Here is a 13,802-nt window from a genome sequence, read left to right as displayed (position 1 = left end):
CGTCTGTGTTGACCTCTAATTGGCGTGTTAATTTATGCACAGATTATCCCACCCTGACCTTTGTTCAGTCTGCACCCTCCGCAAGAGTCTTAGACCTCCAGCAGAGGAGCGGAAGGCCTGCCGTTAGCCGTCATATCTCGGGTTTCTCTTCAGTCACGTACAAATCTTTCGCCTTTTACTAAAGATTTCCGTGGAGGGGAACGTTGACGAGTTTTGTGTATTTTTGAAGGCTCTGTTGCTGCAGAGCTACACATTTTCTTCCTGTATAATGACAGAGCGACAGCCGTCTTTGGAGCACGCCTTGCCACAAGTTCCTGTAGCAGCAGCTCTTAGCTTCTGTTTGCAGTTCTTGGTGGGAGGAGCCTCCGGTGTGGTGGTGGTGTCTGAGTGGGAGGGGTCAAGGTCTGACGACCAGGTTTAAATACCCTCCAGTAGTTGCTGGTTTGCGGCAGGGTGCTCCGGGCCGGCCGGGCCTTTCCGGTTATCGCTTCTCGGCCTTTTGGCTAAGATCAAGCGTAGTATCTGTTCTTATCAGTTTAATATCTGATACGTCCTCTATACGAGGACTACATATTAAATTGATTTTTTGAGCAGGGAGACGGAAGAGGGGCTTGCTCCGTCCGCTCCACGCATCGACCCGGTATTGCAGTACTTCTGGGAACGGTGCACCTCCTTAAACTGGTTAAAAGTCAGAAAGAAATAAGTTAGGACATGGGTACGGCTTTATGATGTTGCCTTCTCGGGGCTGTTGTCTTTTTAATCTGTTTCATGGTTTTCCCTCCATTTTTCTTCTTTTTTTTTTTTTTTTTTTTTTTTAAATACAAATCTATGATCTCATGTTTTTCTCGTCTGTGTTGACCTCTAATTGGCGTGTTAATTTATGCACAGATTATCCCACCCTGACCTTTGTTCAGTCTGCACCCTCCGCAAGAGTCTTAGACCTCCAGCAGAGGAGCGGAAGGCCTGCCGTTAGCCGTCATATCTCGGGTTTCTCTTCAGTCACGTACAAATCTTTCGCCTTTTACTAAAGATTTCCGTGGAGGGGAACGTTGACGAGTTTTGTGTATTTTTGAAGGCTCTGTTGCTGCAGAGCTACACATTTTCTTCCTGTATAATGACAGAGCGACAGCCGTCTTTGGAGCACGCCTTGCCACAAGTTCCTGTAGCAGCAGCTCTTAGCTTCTGTTTGCAGTTCTTGGTGGGAGGAGCCTCCGGTGTGGTGGTGGTGTCTGAGTGGGAGGGGTCAAGGTCTGACGACCAGGTTTAAATACCCTCCAGTAGTTGCTGGTTTGCGGCAGGGTGCTCCGGGCCGGCCGGGCCTTTCCGGTTATCGCTTCTCGGCCTTTTGGCTAAGATCAAGCGTAGTATCTGTTCTTATCAGTTTAATATCTGATACGTCCTCTATACGAGGACTACATATTAAATTGATTTTTTGAGCAGGGAGACGGAAGAGGGGCTTGCTCCGTCCGCTCCACGCATCGACCCGGTATTGCAGTACTTCTGGGAACGGTGCACCTCCTTAAACTGGTTAAAAGTCAGAAAGAAATAAGTTAGGACATGGGTACGGCTTTATGATGTTGCCTTCTCGAGGCTGTTCTCTTTTTAATCTGTTTCATGGTTTTCCCTCCATTTTTCTTCTTTTTTTTTTTTTTTTTTTTTTAAATACAAATCTATGATCTCATGTTTTTCTCGTCTGTGTTGACCTCTAATTGGCGTGTTAATTTATGCACAGATTATCCCACCCTGACCTTTGTTCAGTCTGCACCCTCCGCAAGAGTCTTAGACCTCCAGCAGAGGAGCGGAAGGCCTGCCGTTAGCCGTCATATCTCGGGTTTCTCTTCAGTCACGTACAAATCTTTCGCCTTTTACTAAAGATTTCCGTGGAGGGGAACGTTGACGAGTTTTGTGTATTTTTGAAGGCTCTGTTGCTGCAGAGCTACACATTTTCTTCCTGTATAATGACAGAGCGACAGCCGTCTTTGGAGCACGCCTTGCCACAAGTTCCTGTAGCAGCAGCTCTTAGCTTCTGTTTGCAGTTCTTGGTGGGAGGAGCCTCCGGTGTGGTGGTGGTGTCTGAGTGGGAGGGGTCAAGGTCTGACGACCAGGTTTAAATACCCTCCAGTAGTTGCTGGTTTGCGGCAGGGTGCTCCGGGCCGGCCGGGCCTTTCCGGTTATCGCTTCTCGGCCTTTTGGCTAAGATCAAGCGTAGTATCTGTTCTTATCAGTTTAATATCTGATACGTCCTCTATACGAGGACTACATATTAAATTGATTTTTTGAGCAGGGAGACGGAAGAGGGGCTTGCTCCGTCCGCTCCACGCATCGACCCGGTATTGCAGTACTTCTGGGAACGGTGCACCTCCTTAAACTGGTTAAAAGTCAGAAAGAAATAAGTTAGGACATGGGTACGGCTTTATGATGTTGCCTTCTCGAGGCTGTTCTCTTTTTAATCTGTTTCATGGTTTTCCCTCCATTTTTCTTCTTTTTTTTTTTTTTTTTTTTTTTTAAATACAAATCTATGATCTCATGTTTTTCTCGTCTGTGTTGACCTCTAATTGGCGTGTTAATTTATGCACAGATTATCCCACCCTGACCTTTGTTCAGTCTGCACCCTCCGCAAGAGTCTTAGACCTCCAGCAGAGGAGCGGAAGGCCTGCCGTTAGCCGTCATATCTCGGGTTTCTCTTCAGTCACGTACAAATCTTTCGCCTTTTACTAAAGATTTCCGTGGAGGGGAACGTTGACGAGTTTTGTGTATTTTTGAAGGCTCTGTTGCTGCAGAGCTACACATTTTCTTCCTGTATAATGACAGAGCGACAGCCGTCTTTGGAGCACGCCTTGCCACAAGTTCCTGTAGCAGCAGCTCTTAGCTTCTGTTTGCAGTTCTTGGTGGGAGGAGCCTCCGGTGTGGTGGTGGTGTCTGAGTGGGAGGGGTCAAGGTCTGACGACCAGGTTTAAATACCCTCCAGTAGTTGCTGGTTTGCGGCAGGGTGCTCCGGGCCGGCCGGGCCTTTCCGGTTATCGCTTCTCGGCCTTTTGGCTAAGATCAAGCGTAGTATCTGTTCTTATCAGTTTAATATCTGATACGTCCTCTATACGAGGACTACATATTAAATTGATTTTTTGAGCAGGGAGACGGAAGAGGGGCTTGCTCCGTCCGCTCCACGCATCGACCCGGTATTGCAGTACTTCTGGGAACGGTGCACCTCCTTAAACTGGTTAAAAGTCAGAAAGAAATAAGTTAGGACATGGGTACGGCTTTATGATGTTGCCTTCTCGAGGCTGTTCTCTTTTTAATCTGTTTCATGGTTTTCCCTCCATTTTTCTTCTTTTTTTTTTTTTTTTTTTTTTTTTAAATACAAATCTATGATCTCATGTTTTTCTCGTCTGTGTTGACCTCTAATTGGCGTGTTAATTTATGCACAGATTATCCCACCCTGACCTTTGTTCAGTCTGCACCCTCCGCAAGAGTCTTAGACCTCCAGCAGAGGAGCGGAAGGCCTGCCGTTAGCCGTCATATCTCGGGTTTCTCTTCAGTCACGTACAAATCTTTCGCCTTTTACTAAAGATTTCCGTGGAGGGGAACGTTGACGAGTTTTGTGTATTTTTGAAGGCTCTGTTGCTGCAGAGCTACACATTTTCTTCCTGTATAATGACAGAGCGACAGCCGTCTTTGGAGCACGCCTTGCCACAAGTTCCTGTAGCAGCAGCTCTTAGCTTCTGTTTGCAGTTCTTGGTGGGAGGAGCCTCCGGTGTGGTGGTGGTGTCTGAGTGGGAGGGGTCAAGGTCTGACGACCAGGTTTAAATACCCTCCAGTAGTTGCTGGTTTGCGGCAGGGTGCTCCGGGCCGGCCGGGCCTTTTCGGTTATCGCTTCTCGGCCTTTTGGCTAAGATCAAGCGTAGTATCTGTTCTTATCAGTTTAATATCTGATACGTCCTCTATACGAGGACTACATATTAAATTGATTTTTTGAGCAGGGAGACGGAAGAGGGGCTTGCTCCGTCCGCTCCACGCATCGACCCGGTATTGCAGTACTTCTGGGAACGGTGCACCTCCTTAAACTGGTTAAAAGTCAGAAAGAAATAAGTTAGGACATGGGTACGGCTTTATGATGTTGCCTTCTCGAGGCTGTTGTCTTTTTAATCTGTTTCATGGTTTTCCCTCCATTTTTCTTCTTTTTTTTTTTTTTTTTTTTTTTAAATACAAATCTATGATCTCATGTTTTTCTCATCTGTGTTGACCTCTAATTGGCGTGTTAATTTATGCACAGATTATCCCACCCTGACCTTTGTTCAGTCTGCACCCTCCGCAAGAGTCTTAGACCTCCAGCAGAGGAGCGGAAGGCCTGCCGTTAGCCGTCATATCTCGGGTTTCTCTTCAGTCACGTACAAATCTTTCGCCTTTTACTAAAGATTTCCGTGGAGGGGAACGTTGACGAGTTTTGTGTATTTTTGAAGGCTCTGTTGCTGCAGAGCTACACATTTTCTTCCTGTATAATGACAGAGCGACAGCCGTCTTTGGAGCACGCCTTGCCACAAGTTCCTGTAGCAGCAGCTCTTAGCTTCTGTTTGCAGTTCTTGGTGGGAGGAGCCTCCGGTGTGGTGGTGGTGTCTGAGTGGGAGGGGTCAAGGTCTGACGACCAGGTTTAAATACCCTCCAGTAGTTGCTGGTTTGCGGCAGGGTGCTCCGGGCCGGCCGGGCCTTTCCGGTTATCGCTTCTCGGCCTTTTGGCTAAGATCAAGCGTAGTATCTGTTCTTATCAGTTTAATATCTGATACGTCCTCTATACGAGGACTACATATTAAATTGATTTTTTGAGCAGGGAGACGGAAGAGGGGCTTGCTCCGTCCGCTCCACGCATCGACCCGGTATTGCAGTACTTCTGGGAACGGTGCACCTCCTTAAACTGGTTAAAAGTCAGAAAGAAATAAGTTAGGACATGGGTACGGCTTTATGATGTTGCCTTCTCGAGGCTGTTCTCTTTTTAATCTGTTTCATGGTTTTCCCTCCATTTTTCTTCTTTTTTTTTTTTTTTTTTTTTTTAAATACAAATCTATGATCTCATGTTTTTCTCGTCTGTGTTGACCTCTAATTGGCGTGTTAATTTATGCACAGATTATCCCACCCTGACCTTTGTTCAGTCTGCACCCTCCGCAAGAGTCTTAGACCTCCAGCAGAGGAGCGGAAGGCCTGCCGTTAGCCGTCATATCTCGGGTTTCTCTTCAGTCACGTACAAATCTTTCGCCTTTTACTAAAGATTTCCGTGGAGGGGAACGTTGACGAGTTTTGTGTATTTTTGAAGGCTCTGTTGCTGCAGAGCTACACATTTTCTTCCTGTATAATGACAGAGCGACAGCCGTCTTTGGAGCACGCCTTGCCACAAGTTCCTGTAGCAGCAGCTCTTAGCTTCTGTTTGCAGTTCTTGGTGGGAGGAGCCTCCGGTGTGGTGGTGGTGTCTGAGTGGGAGGGGTCAAGGTCTGACGACCAGGTTTAAATACCCTCCAGTAGTTGCTGGTTTGCGGCAGGGTGCTCCGGGCCGGCCGGGCCTTTCCGGTTATCGCTTCTCGGCCTTTTGGCTAAGATCAAGCGTAGTATCTGTTCTTATCAGTTTAATATCTGATACGTCCTCTATACGAGGACTACATATTAAATTGATTTTTTGAGCAGGGAGACGGAAGAGGGGCTTGCTCCGTCCGCTCCACGCATCGACCCGGTATTGCAGTACTTCTGGGAACGGTGCACCTCCTTAAACTGGTTAAAAGTCAGAAAGAAATAAGTTAGGACATGGGTACGGCTTTATGATGTTGCCTTCTCGAGGCTGTTCTCTTTTTAATCTGTTTCATGGTTTTCCCTCCATTTTTCTTCTTTTTTTTTTTTTTTTTTTTTTTTTAAATACAAATCTATGATCTCATGTTTTTCTCGTCTGTGTTGACCTCTAATTGGCGTGTTAATTTATGCACAGATTATCCCACCCTGACCTTTGTTCAGTCTGCACCCTCCGCAAGAGTCTTAGACCTCCAGCAGAGGAGCGGAAGGCCTGCCGTTAGCCGTCATATCTCGGGTTTCTCTTCAGTCACGTACAAATCTTTCGCCTTTTACTAAAGATTTCCGTGGAGGGGAACGTTGACGAGTTTTGTGTATTTTTGAAGGCTCTGTTGCTGCAGAGCTACACATTTTCTTCCTGTATAATGACAGAGCGACAGCCGTCTTTGGAGCACGCCTTGCCACAAGTTCCTGTAGCAGCAGCTCTTAGCTTCTGTTTGCAGTTCTTGGTGGGAGGAGCCTCCGGTGTGGTGGTGGTGGTGTCTGAGTGGGAGGGGTCAAGGTCTGACGACCAGGTTTAAATACCCTCCAGTAGTTGCTGGTTTGCGGCAGGGTGCTCCGGGCCGGCCGGGCCTTTCCGGTTATCGCTTCTCGGCCTTTTGGCTAAGATCAAGCGTAGTATCTGTTCTTATCAGTTTAATATCTGATACGTCCTCTATACGAGGACTACATATTAAATTGATTTTTTGAGCAGGGAGACGGAAGAGGGGCTTGCTCCGTCCGCTCCACGCATCGACCCGGTATTGCAGTACTTCTGGGAACGGTGCACCTCCTTAAACTGGTTAAAAGTCAGAAAGAAATAAGTTAGGACATGGGTACGGCTTTATGATGTTGCCTTCTCGAGGCTGTTCTCTTTTTAATCTGTTTCATGGTTTTCCCTCCATTTTTCTTCTTTTTTTTTTTTTTTTTTTTTTTTTAAATACAAATCTATGATCTCATGTTTTTCTCGTCTGTGTTGACCTCTAATTGGCGTGTTAATTTATGCACAGATTATCCCACCCTGACCTTTGTTCAGTCTGCACCCTCCGCAAGAGTCTTAGACCTCCAGCAGAGGAGCGGAAGGCCTGCCGTTAGCCGTCATATCTCGGGTTTCTCTTCAGTCACGTACAAATCTTTCGCCTTTTACTAAAGATTTCCGTGGAGGGGAACGTTGACGAGTTTTGTGTATTTTTGAAGGCTCTGTTGCTGCAGAGCTACACATTTTCTTCCTGTATAATGACAGAGCGACAGCCGTCTTTGGAGCACGCCTTGCCACAAGTTCCTGTAGCAGCAGCTCTTAGCTTCTGTTTGCAGTTCTTGGTGGGAGGAGCCTCCGGTGTGGTGGTGGTGTCTGAGTGGGAGGGGTCAAGGTCTGACGACCAGGTTTAAATACCCTCCAGTAGTTGCTGGTTTGCGGCAGGGTGCTCCGGGCCGGCCGGGCCTTTCCGGTTATCGCTTCTCGGCCTTTTGGCTAAGATCAAGCGTAGTATCTGTTCTTATCAGTTTAATATCTGATACGTCCTCTATACGAGGACTACATATTAAATTGATTTTTTGAGCAGGGAGACGGAAGAGGGGCTTGCTCCGTCCGCTCCACGCATCGACCCGGTATTGCAGTACTTCTGGGAACGGTGCACCTCCTTAAACTGGTTAAAAGTCAGAAAGAAATAAGTTAGGACATGGGTACGGCTTTATGATGTTGCCTTCTCGAGGCTGTTCTCTTTTTAATCTGTTTCATGGTTTTCCCTCCATTTTTCTTCTTTTTTTTTTTTTTTTTTTTTTTTAAATACAAATCTATGATCTCATGTTTTTCTCGTCTGTGTTGACCTCTAATTGGCGTGTTAATTTATGCACAGATTATCCCACCCTGACCTTTGTTCAGTCTGCACCCTCCGCAAGAGTCTTAGACCTCCAGCAGAGGAGCGGAAGGCCTGCCGTTAGCCGTCATATCTCGGGTTTCTCTTCAGTCACGTACAAATCTTTCGCCTTTTACTAAAGATTTCCGTGGAGGGGAACGTTGACGAGTTTTGTGTATTTTTGAAGGCTCTGTTGCTGCAGAGCTACACATTTTCTTCCTGTATAATGACAGAGCGACAGCCGTCTTTGGAGCACGCCTTGCAACAAGTTCCTGTAGCAGCAGCTCTTAGCTTCTGTTTGCAGTTCTTGGTGGGAGGAGCCTCCGGTGTGGTGGTGGTGTCTGAGTGGGAGGGGTCAAGGTCTGACGACCAGGTTTAAATACCCTCCAGTAGTTGCTGGTTTGCGGCAGGGTGCTCCGGGCCGGCCGGGCCTTTCCGGTTATCGCTTCTCGGCCTTTTGGCTAAGATCAAGCGTAGTATCTGTTCTTATCAGTTTAATATCTGATACGTCCTCTATACGAGGACTACATATTAAATTGATTTTTTGAGCAGGGAGACGGAAGAGGGGCTTGCTCCGTCCGCTCCACGCATCGACCCGGTATTGCAGTACTTCTGGGAACGGTGCACCTCCTTAAACTGGTTAAAAGTCAGAAAGAAATAAGTTAGGACATGGGTACGGCTTTATGATGTTGCCTTCTCGAGGCTGTTCTCTTTTTAATCTGTTTCATGGTTTTCCCTCCATTTTTCTTCTTTTTTTTTTTTTTTTTTTTTTTTTAAATACAAATCTATGATCTCATGTTTTTCTCGTCTGTGTTGACCTCTAATTGGCGTGTTAATTTATGCACAGATTATCCCACCCTGACCTTTGTTCAGTCTGCACCCTCCGCAAGAGTCTTAGACCTCCAGCAGAGGAGCGGAAGGCCTGCCGTTAGCCGTCATATCTCGGGTTTCTCTTCAGTCACGTACAAATCTTTCGCCTTTTACTAAAGATTTCCGTGGAGGGGAACGTTGACGAGTTTTGTGTATTTTTGAAGGCTCTGTTGCTGCAGAGCTACACATTTTCTTCCTGTATAATGACAGAGCGACAGCCGTCTTTGGAGCACGCCTTGCCACAAGTTCCTGTAGCAGCAGCTCTTAGCTTCTGTTTGCAGTTCTTGGTGGGAGGAGCCTCCGGTGTGGTGGTGGTGTCTGAGTGGGAGGGGTCAAGGTCTGACGACCAGGTTTAAATACCCTCCAGTAGTTGCTGGTTTGCGGCAGGGTGCTCCGGGCCGGCCGGGCCTTTCCGGTTATCGCTTCTCGGCCTTTTGGCTAAGATCAAGCGTAGTATCTGTTCTTATCAGTTTAATATCTGATACGTCCTCTATACGAGGACTACATATTAAATTGATTTTTTGAGCAGGGAGACGGAAGAGGGGCTTGCTCCGTCCGCTCCACGCATCGACCCGGTATTGCAGTACTTCTGGGAACGGTGCACCTCCTTAAACTGGTTAAAAGTCAGAAAGAAATAAGTTAGGACATGGGTACGGCTTTATGATGTTGCCTTCTCGAGGCTGTTCTCTTTTTAATCTGTTTCATGGTTTTCCCTCCATTTTTCTTCTTTTTTTTTTTTTTTTTTTTTTTTAAATACAAATCTATGATCTCATGTTTTTCTCGTCTGTGTTGACCTCTAATTGGCGTGTTAATTTATGCACAGATTATCCCACCCTGACCTTTGTTCAGTCTGCACCCTCCGCAAGAGTCTTAGACCTCCAGCAGAGGAGCGGAAGGCCTGCCGTTAGCCGTCATATCTCGGGTTTCTCTTCAGTCACGTACAAATCTTTCGCCTTTTACTAAAGATTTCCGTGGAGGGGAACGTTGACGAGTTTTGTGTATTTTTGAAGGCTCTGTTGCTGCAGAGCTACACATTTTCTTCCTGTATAATGACAGAGCGACAGCCGTCTTTGGAGCACGCCTTGCCACAAGTTCCTGTAGCAGCAGCTCTTAGCTTCTGTTTGCAGTTCTTGGTGGGAGGAGCCTCCGGTGTGGTGGTGGTGTCTGAGTGGGAGGGGTCAAGGTCTGACGACCAGGTTTAAATACCCTCCAGTAGTTGCTGGTTTGCGGCAGGGTGCTCCGGGCCGGCCGGGCCTTTCCGGTTATCGCTTCTCGGCCTTTTGGCTAAGATCAAGCGTAGTATCTGTTCTTATCAGTTTAATATCTGATACGTCCTCTATACGAGGACTACATATTAAATTGATTTTTTGAGCAGGGAGACGGAAGAGGGGCTTGCTCCGTCCGCTCCACGCATCGACCCGGTATTGCAGTACTTCTGGGAACGGTGCACCTCCTTAAACTGGTTAAAAGTCAGAAAGAAATAAGTTAGGACATGGGTACGGCTTTATGATGTTGCCTTCTCGAGGCTGTTCTCTTTTTAATCTGTTTCATGGTTTTCCCTCCATTTTTCTTCTTTTTTTTTTTTTTTTTTTTTTTTAAATACAAATCTATGATCTCATGTTTTTCTCGTCTGTGTTGACCTCTAATTGGCGTGTTAATTTATGCACAGATTATCCCACCCTGACCTTTGTTCAGTCTGCACCCTCCGCAAGAGTCTTAGACCTCCAGCAGAGGAGCGGAAGGCCTGCCGTTAGCCGTCATATCTCGGGTTTCTCTTCAGTCACGTACAAATCTTTCGCCTTTTACTAAAGATTTCCGTGGAGGGGAACGTTGACGAGTTTTGTGTATTTTTGAAGGCTCTGTTGCTGCAGAGCTACACATTTTCTTCCTGTATAATGACAGAGCGACAGCCGTCTTTGGAGCACGCCTTGCAACAAGTTCCTGTAGCAGCAGCTCTTAGCTTCTGTTTGCAGTTCTTGGTGGGAGGAGCCTCCGGTGTGGTGGTGGTGTCTGAGTGGGAGGGGTCAAGGTCTGACGACCAGGTTTAAATACCCTCCAGTAGTTGCTGGTTTGCGGCAGGGTGCTCCGGGCCGGCCGGGCCTTTCCGGTTATCGCTTCTCGGCCTTTTGGCTAAGATCAAGCGTAGTATCTGTTCTTATCAGTTTAATATCTGATACGTCCTCTATACGAGGACTACATATTAAATTGATTTTTTGAGCAGGGAGACGGAAGAGGGGCTTGCTCCGTCCGCTCCACGCATCGACCCGGTATTGCAGTACTTCTGGGAACGGTGCACCTCCTTAAACTGGTTAAAAGTCAGAAAGAAATAAGTTAGGACATGGGTACGGCTTTATGATGTTGCCTTCGCGAGGCTGTTCTCTTTTTAATCTGTTTCATGGTTTTCCCTCCATTTTTCTTCTTTTTTTTTTTTTTTTTTTTTTTTAAATACAAATCTATGATCTCATGTTTTTCTCGTCTGTGTTGACCTCTAATTGGCGTGTTAATTTATGCACAGATTATCCCACCCTGACCTTTGTTCAGTCTGCACCCTCCGCAAGAGTCTTAGACCTCCAGCAGAGGAGCGGAAGGCCTGCCGTTAGCCGTCATATCTCGGGTTTCTCTTCAGTCACGTACAAATCTTTCGCCTTTTACTAAAGATTTCCGTGGAGGGGAACGTTGACGAGTTTTGTGTATTTTTGAAGGCTCTGTTGCTGCAGAGCTACACATTTTCTTCCTGTATAATGACAGAGCGACAGCCGTCTTTGGAGCACGCCTTGCCACAAGTTCCTGTAGCAGCAGCTCTTAGCTTCTGTTTGCAGTTCTTGGTGGGAGGAGCCTCCGGTGTGGTGGTGGTGTCTGAGTGGGAGGGGTCAAGGTCTGACGACCAGGTTTAAATACCCTCCAGTAGTTGCTGGTTTGCGGCAGGGTGCTCCGGGCCGGCCGGGCCTTTTCGGTTATCGCTTCTCGGCCTTTTGGCTAAGATCAAGCGTAGTATCTGTTCTTATCAGTTTAATATCTGATACGTCCTCTATACGAGGACTACATATTAAATTGATTTTTTGAGCAGGGAGACGGAAGAGGGGCTTGCTCCGTCCGCTCCACGCATCGACCCGGTATTGCAGTACTTCTGGGAACGGTGCACCTCCTTAAACTGGTTAAAAGTCAGAAAGAAATAAGTTAGGACATGGGTACGGCTTTATGATGTTGCCTTCTCGAGGCTGTTGTCTTTTTAATCTGTTTCATGGTTTTCCCTCCATTTTTCTTCTTTTTTTTTTTTTTTTTTTTTTTTAAATACAAATCTATGATCTCATGTTTTTCTCGTCTGTGTTGACCTCTAATTGGCGTGTTAATTTATGCACAGATTATCCCACCCTGACCTTTGTTCAGTCTGCACCCTCCGCAAGAGTCTTAGACCTCCAGCAGAGGAGCGGAAGGCCTGCCGTTAGCCGTCATATCTCGGGTTTCTCTTCAGTCACGTACAAATCTTTCGCCTTTTACTAAAGATTTCCGTGGAGGGGAACGTTGACGAGTTTTGTGTATTTTTGAAGGCTCTGTTGCTGCAGAGCTACACATTTTCTTCCTGTATAATGACAGAGCGACAGCCGTCTTTGGAGCACGCCTTGCCACAAGTTCCTGTAGCAGCAGCTCTTAGCTTCTGTTTGCAGTTCTTGGTGGGAGGAGCCTCCGGTGTGGTGGTGGTGTCTGAGTGGGAGGGGTCAAGGTCTGACGACCAGGTTTAAATACCCTCCAGTAGTTGCTGGTTTGCGGCAGGGTGCTCCGGGCCGGCCGGGCCTTTCCGGTTATCGCTTCTCGGCCTTTTGGCTAAGATCAAGCGTAGTATCTGTTCTTATCAGTTTAATATCTGATACGTCCTCTATACGAGGACTACATATTAAATTGATTTTTTGAGCAGGGAGACGGAAGAGGGGCTTGCTCCGTCCGCTCCACGCATCGACCCGGTATTGCAGTACTTCTGGGAACGGTGCACCTCCTTAAACTGGTTAAAAGTCAGAAAGAAATAAGTTAGGACATGGGTACGGCTTTATGATGTTGCCTTCTCGAGGCTGTTCTCTTTTTAATCTGTTTCATGGTTTTCCCTCCATTTTTCTTCTTTTTTTTTTTTTTTTTTTTTTTTAAATACAAATCTATGATCTCATGTTTTTCTCGTCTGTGTTGACCTCTAATTGGCGTGTTAATTTATGCACAGATTATCCCACCCTGACCTTTGTTCAGTCTGCACCCTCCGCAAGAGTCTTAGACCTCCAGCAGAGGAGCGGAAGGCCTGCCGTTAGCCGTCATATCTCGGGTTTCTCTTCAGTCACGTACAAATCTTTCGCCTTTTACTAAAGATTTCCGTGGAGGGGAACGTTGACGAGTTTTGTGTATTTTTGAAGGCTCTGTTGCTGCAGAGCTACACATTTTCTTCCTGTATAATGACAGAGCGACAGCCGTCTTTGGAGCACGCCTTGCCACAAGTTCCTGTAGCAGCAGCTCTTAGCTTCTGTTTGCAGTTCTTGGTGGGAGGAGCCTCCGGTGTGGTGGTGGTGTCTGAGTGGGAGGGGTCAAGGTCTGACGACCAGGTTTAAATACCCTCCAGTAGTTGCTGGTTTGCGGCAGGGTGCTCCGGGCCGGCCGGGCCTTTCCGGTTATCGCTTCTCGGCCTTTTGGCTAAGATCAAGCGTAGTATCTGTTCTTATCAGTTTAATATCTGATACGTCCTCTATACGAGGACTACATATTAAATTGATTTTTTGAGCAGGGAGACGGAAGAGGGGCTTGCTCCGTCCGCTCCACGCATCGACCCGGTATTGCAGTACTTCTGGGAACGGTGCACCTCCTTAAACTGGTTAAAAGTCAGAAAGAAATAAGTTAGGACATGGGTACGGCTTTATGATGTTGCCTTCTCGAGGCTGTTGTCTTTTTAATCTGTTTCATGGTTTTCCCTCCATTTTTCTTCTTTTTTTTTTTTTTTTTTTTTTTAAATACAAATCTATGATCTCATGTTTTTCTCGTCTGTGTTGACCTCTAATTGGCGTGTTAATTTATGCACAGATTATCCCACCCTGACCTTTGTTCAGTCTGCACCCTCCGCAAGAGTCTTAGACCTCCAGCAGAGGAGCGGAAGGCCTGCCGTTAGCCGTCATATCTCGGGTTTCTCTTCAGTCACGTACAAATCTTTTGCCTTTTACTAAAGATTTCCGTGGAGGGGAACGTTGACGAGTTTTGTGTATTTTTGAAGGCTCTGTTGCTGCAGAGCTACACATTTTCTTCCTG

General features: G+C 46.7%; 33 non-coding genes across 33 annotated transcripts; all 33 read left to right on the top strand.

Annotated features, from left to right (window-relative positions):
• The first annotated feature begins 134 nt into the window (after positions 1-134).
• LOC136681543 (U5 spliceosomal RNA) lies at positions 135-248 on the top strand. Its single transcript, XR_010797936.1, has one exon. It is a non-coding gene; the product is annotated as a U5 spliceosomal RNA (small nuclear RNA).
• Positions 249-483: 235 nt separating this feature from the next.
• LOC136681433 (U2 spliceosomal RNA) lies at positions 484-674 on the top strand. Its single transcript, XR_010797831.1, has one exon. It is a non-coding gene; the product is annotated as a U2 spliceosomal RNA (small nuclear RNA).
• A 306-nt stretch (positions 675-980) lies between these two features.
• Positions 981-1,094, top strand: LOC136681541 (U5 spliceosomal RNA). Its single transcript, XR_010797934.1, has one exon. It is a non-coding gene; the product is annotated as a U5 spliceosomal RNA (small nuclear RNA).
• A 235-nt stretch (positions 1,095-1,329) lies between these two features.
• On the top strand, positions 1,330-1,520 carry LOC136681431 (U2 spliceosomal RNA). Its single transcript, XR_010797830.1, has one exon. It is a non-coding gene; the product is annotated as a U2 spliceosomal RNA (small nuclear RNA).
• A 304-nt stretch (positions 1,521-1,824) lies between these two features.
• Positions 1,825-1,938, top strand: LOC136681540 (U5 spliceosomal RNA). The gene has a single exon (XR_010797933.1). It is a non-coding gene; the product is annotated as a U5 spliceosomal RNA (small nuclear RNA).
• A 235-nt stretch (positions 1,939-2,173) lies between these two features.
• On the top strand, positions 2,174-2,364 carry LOC136681430 (U2 spliceosomal RNA). The gene has a single exon (XR_010797829.1). It is a non-coding gene; the product is annotated as a U2 spliceosomal RNA (small nuclear RNA).
• A 306-nt stretch (positions 2,365-2,670) lies between these two features.
• LOC136681539 (U5 spliceosomal RNA) lies at positions 2,671-2,784 on the top strand. Its single transcript, XR_010797932.1, has one exon. It is a non-coding gene; the product is annotated as a U5 spliceosomal RNA (small nuclear RNA).
• A 235-nt stretch (positions 2,785-3,019) lies between these two features.
• Positions 3,020-3,210, top strand: LOC136681429 (U2 spliceosomal RNA). The gene has a single exon (XR_010797828.1). It is a non-coding gene; the product is annotated as a U2 spliceosomal RNA (small nuclear RNA).
• A 307-nt stretch (positions 3,211-3,517) lies between these two features.
• Positions 3,518-3,631, top strand: LOC136681538 (U5 spliceosomal RNA). Its single transcript, XR_010797931.1, has one exon. It is a non-coding gene; the product is annotated as a U5 spliceosomal RNA (small nuclear RNA).
• A 235-nt stretch (positions 3,632-3,866) lies between these two features.
• On the top strand, positions 3,867-4,057 carry LOC136681428 (U2 spliceosomal RNA). Its single transcript, XR_010797827.1, has one exon. It is a non-coding gene; the product is annotated as a U2 spliceosomal RNA (small nuclear RNA).
• A 305-nt stretch (positions 4,058-4,362) lies between these two features.
• Positions 4,363-4,476, top strand: LOC136681537 (U5 spliceosomal RNA). Its single transcript, XR_010797930.1, has one exon. It is a non-coding gene; the product is annotated as a U5 spliceosomal RNA (small nuclear RNA).
• Positions 4,477-4,711: 235 nt separating this feature from the next.
• On the top strand, positions 4,712-4,902 carry LOC136681427 (U2 spliceosomal RNA). The gene has a single exon (XR_010797826.1). It is a non-coding gene; the product is annotated as a U2 spliceosomal RNA (small nuclear RNA).
• Positions 4,903-5,207: 305 nt separating this feature from the next.
• On the top strand, positions 5,208-5,321 carry LOC136681536 (U5 spliceosomal RNA). The gene has a single exon (XR_010797929.1). It is a non-coding gene; the product is annotated as a U5 spliceosomal RNA (small nuclear RNA).
• A 235-nt stretch (positions 5,322-5,556) lies between these two features.
• LOC136681425 (U2 spliceosomal RNA) lies at positions 5,557-5,747 on the top strand. The gene has a single exon (XR_010797824.1). It is a non-coding gene; the product is annotated as a U2 spliceosomal RNA (small nuclear RNA).
• A 307-nt stretch (positions 5,748-6,054) lies between these two features.
• On the top strand, positions 6,055-6,168 carry LOC136681535 (U5 spliceosomal RNA). The gene has a single exon (XR_010797928.1). It is a non-coding gene; the product is annotated as a U5 spliceosomal RNA (small nuclear RNA).
• A 238-nt stretch (positions 6,169-6,406) lies between these two features.
• On the top strand, positions 6,407-6,597 carry LOC136681424 (U2 spliceosomal RNA). Its single transcript, XR_010797823.1, has one exon. It is a non-coding gene; the product is annotated as a U2 spliceosomal RNA (small nuclear RNA).
• A 307-nt stretch (positions 6,598-6,904) lies between these two features.
• LOC136681534 (U5 spliceosomal RNA) lies at positions 6,905-7,018 on the top strand. Its single transcript, XR_010797927.1, has one exon. It is a non-coding gene; the product is annotated as a U5 spliceosomal RNA (small nuclear RNA).
• Positions 7,019-7,253: 235 nt separating this feature from the next.
• Positions 7,254-7,444, top strand: LOC136681423 (U2 spliceosomal RNA). Its single transcript, XR_010797822.1, has one exon. It is a non-coding gene; the product is annotated as a U2 spliceosomal RNA (small nuclear RNA).
• A 306-nt stretch (positions 7,445-7,750) lies between these two features.
• On the top strand, positions 7,751-7,864 carry LOC136681533 (U5 spliceosomal RNA). Its single transcript, XR_010797926.1, has one exon. It is a non-coding gene; the product is annotated as a U5 spliceosomal RNA (small nuclear RNA).
• A 235-nt stretch (positions 7,865-8,099) lies between these two features.
• Positions 8,100-8,290, top strand: LOC136681422 (U2 spliceosomal RNA). The gene has a single exon (XR_010797821.1). It is a non-coding gene; the product is annotated as a U2 spliceosomal RNA (small nuclear RNA).
• A 307-nt stretch (positions 8,291-8,597) lies between these two features.
• Positions 8,598-8,711, top strand: LOC136681532 (U5 spliceosomal RNA). The gene has a single exon (XR_010797925.1). It is a non-coding gene; the product is annotated as a U5 spliceosomal RNA (small nuclear RNA).
• A 235-nt stretch (positions 8,712-8,946) lies between these two features.
• On the top strand, positions 8,947-9,137 carry LOC136681421 (U2 spliceosomal RNA). The gene has a single exon (XR_010797820.1). It is a non-coding gene; the product is annotated as a U2 spliceosomal RNA (small nuclear RNA).
• A 306-nt stretch (positions 9,138-9,443) lies between these two features.
• On the top strand, positions 9,444-9,557 carry LOC136681530 (U5 spliceosomal RNA). The gene has a single exon (XR_010797923.1). It is a non-coding gene; the product is annotated as a U5 spliceosomal RNA (small nuclear RNA).
• Positions 9,558-9,792: 235 nt separating this feature from the next.
• LOC136681420 (U2 spliceosomal RNA) lies at positions 9,793-9,983 on the top strand. Its single transcript, XR_010797819.1, has one exon. It is a non-coding gene; the product is annotated as a U2 spliceosomal RNA (small nuclear RNA).
• Positions 9,984-10,289: 306 nt separating this feature from the next.
• On the top strand, positions 10,290-10,403 carry LOC136681529 (U5 spliceosomal RNA). The gene has a single exon (XR_010797922.1). It is a non-coding gene; the product is annotated as a U5 spliceosomal RNA (small nuclear RNA).
• A 235-nt stretch (positions 10,404-10,638) lies between these two features.
• On the top strand, positions 10,639-10,829 carry LOC136681419 (U2 spliceosomal RNA). Its single transcript, XR_010797818.1, has one exon. It is a non-coding gene; the product is annotated as a U2 spliceosomal RNA (small nuclear RNA).
• Positions 10,830-11,135: 306 nt separating this feature from the next.
• LOC136681528 (U5 spliceosomal RNA) lies at positions 11,136-11,249 on the top strand. Its single transcript, XR_010797921.1, has one exon. It is a non-coding gene; the product is annotated as a U5 spliceosomal RNA (small nuclear RNA).
• A 235-nt stretch (positions 11,250-11,484) lies between these two features.
• LOC136681418 (U2 spliceosomal RNA) lies at positions 11,485-11,675 on the top strand. The gene has a single exon (XR_010797817.1). It is a non-coding gene; the product is annotated as a U2 spliceosomal RNA (small nuclear RNA).
• Positions 11,676-11,981: 306 nt separating this feature from the next.
• Positions 11,982-12,095, top strand: LOC136681527 (U5 spliceosomal RNA). The gene has a single exon (XR_010797920.1). It is a non-coding gene; the product is annotated as a U5 spliceosomal RNA (small nuclear RNA).
• A 235-nt stretch (positions 12,096-12,330) lies between these two features.
• Positions 12,331-12,521, top strand: LOC136681417 (U2 spliceosomal RNA). The gene has a single exon (XR_010797816.1). It is a non-coding gene; the product is annotated as a U2 spliceosomal RNA (small nuclear RNA).
• A 306-nt stretch (positions 12,522-12,827) lies between these two features.
• On the top strand, positions 12,828-12,941 carry LOC136681526 (U5 spliceosomal RNA). The gene has a single exon (XR_010797919.1). It is a non-coding gene; the product is annotated as a U5 spliceosomal RNA (small nuclear RNA).
• Positions 12,942-13,176: 235 nt separating this feature from the next.
• LOC136681415 (U2 spliceosomal RNA) lies at positions 13,177-13,367 on the top strand. The gene has a single exon (XR_010797815.1). It is a non-coding gene; the product is annotated as a U2 spliceosomal RNA (small nuclear RNA).
• Positions 13,368-13,672: 305 nt separating this feature from the next.
• LOC136681687 (U5 spliceosomal RNA) lies at positions 13,673-13,786 on the top strand. Its single transcript, XR_010798073.1, has one exon. It is a non-coding gene; the product is annotated as a U5 spliceosomal RNA (small nuclear RNA).
• The last annotated feature ends 16 nt before the right edge of the window (positions 13,787-13,802 follow it).

This window comes from Hoplias malabaricus, unplaced genomic scaffold (genome assembly GCF_029633855.1).
Source record: "Hoplias malabaricus isolate fHopMal1 unplaced genomic scaffold, fHopMal1.hap1 scaffold_113, whole genome shotgun sequence".
Taxonomy (NCBI): Eukaryota; Metazoa; Chordata; class Actinopteri; order Characiformes; family Erythrinidae; genus Hoplias; species Hoplias malabaricus.
This window is presented reverse-complemented; position numbering and strand designations above follow the sequence as displayed.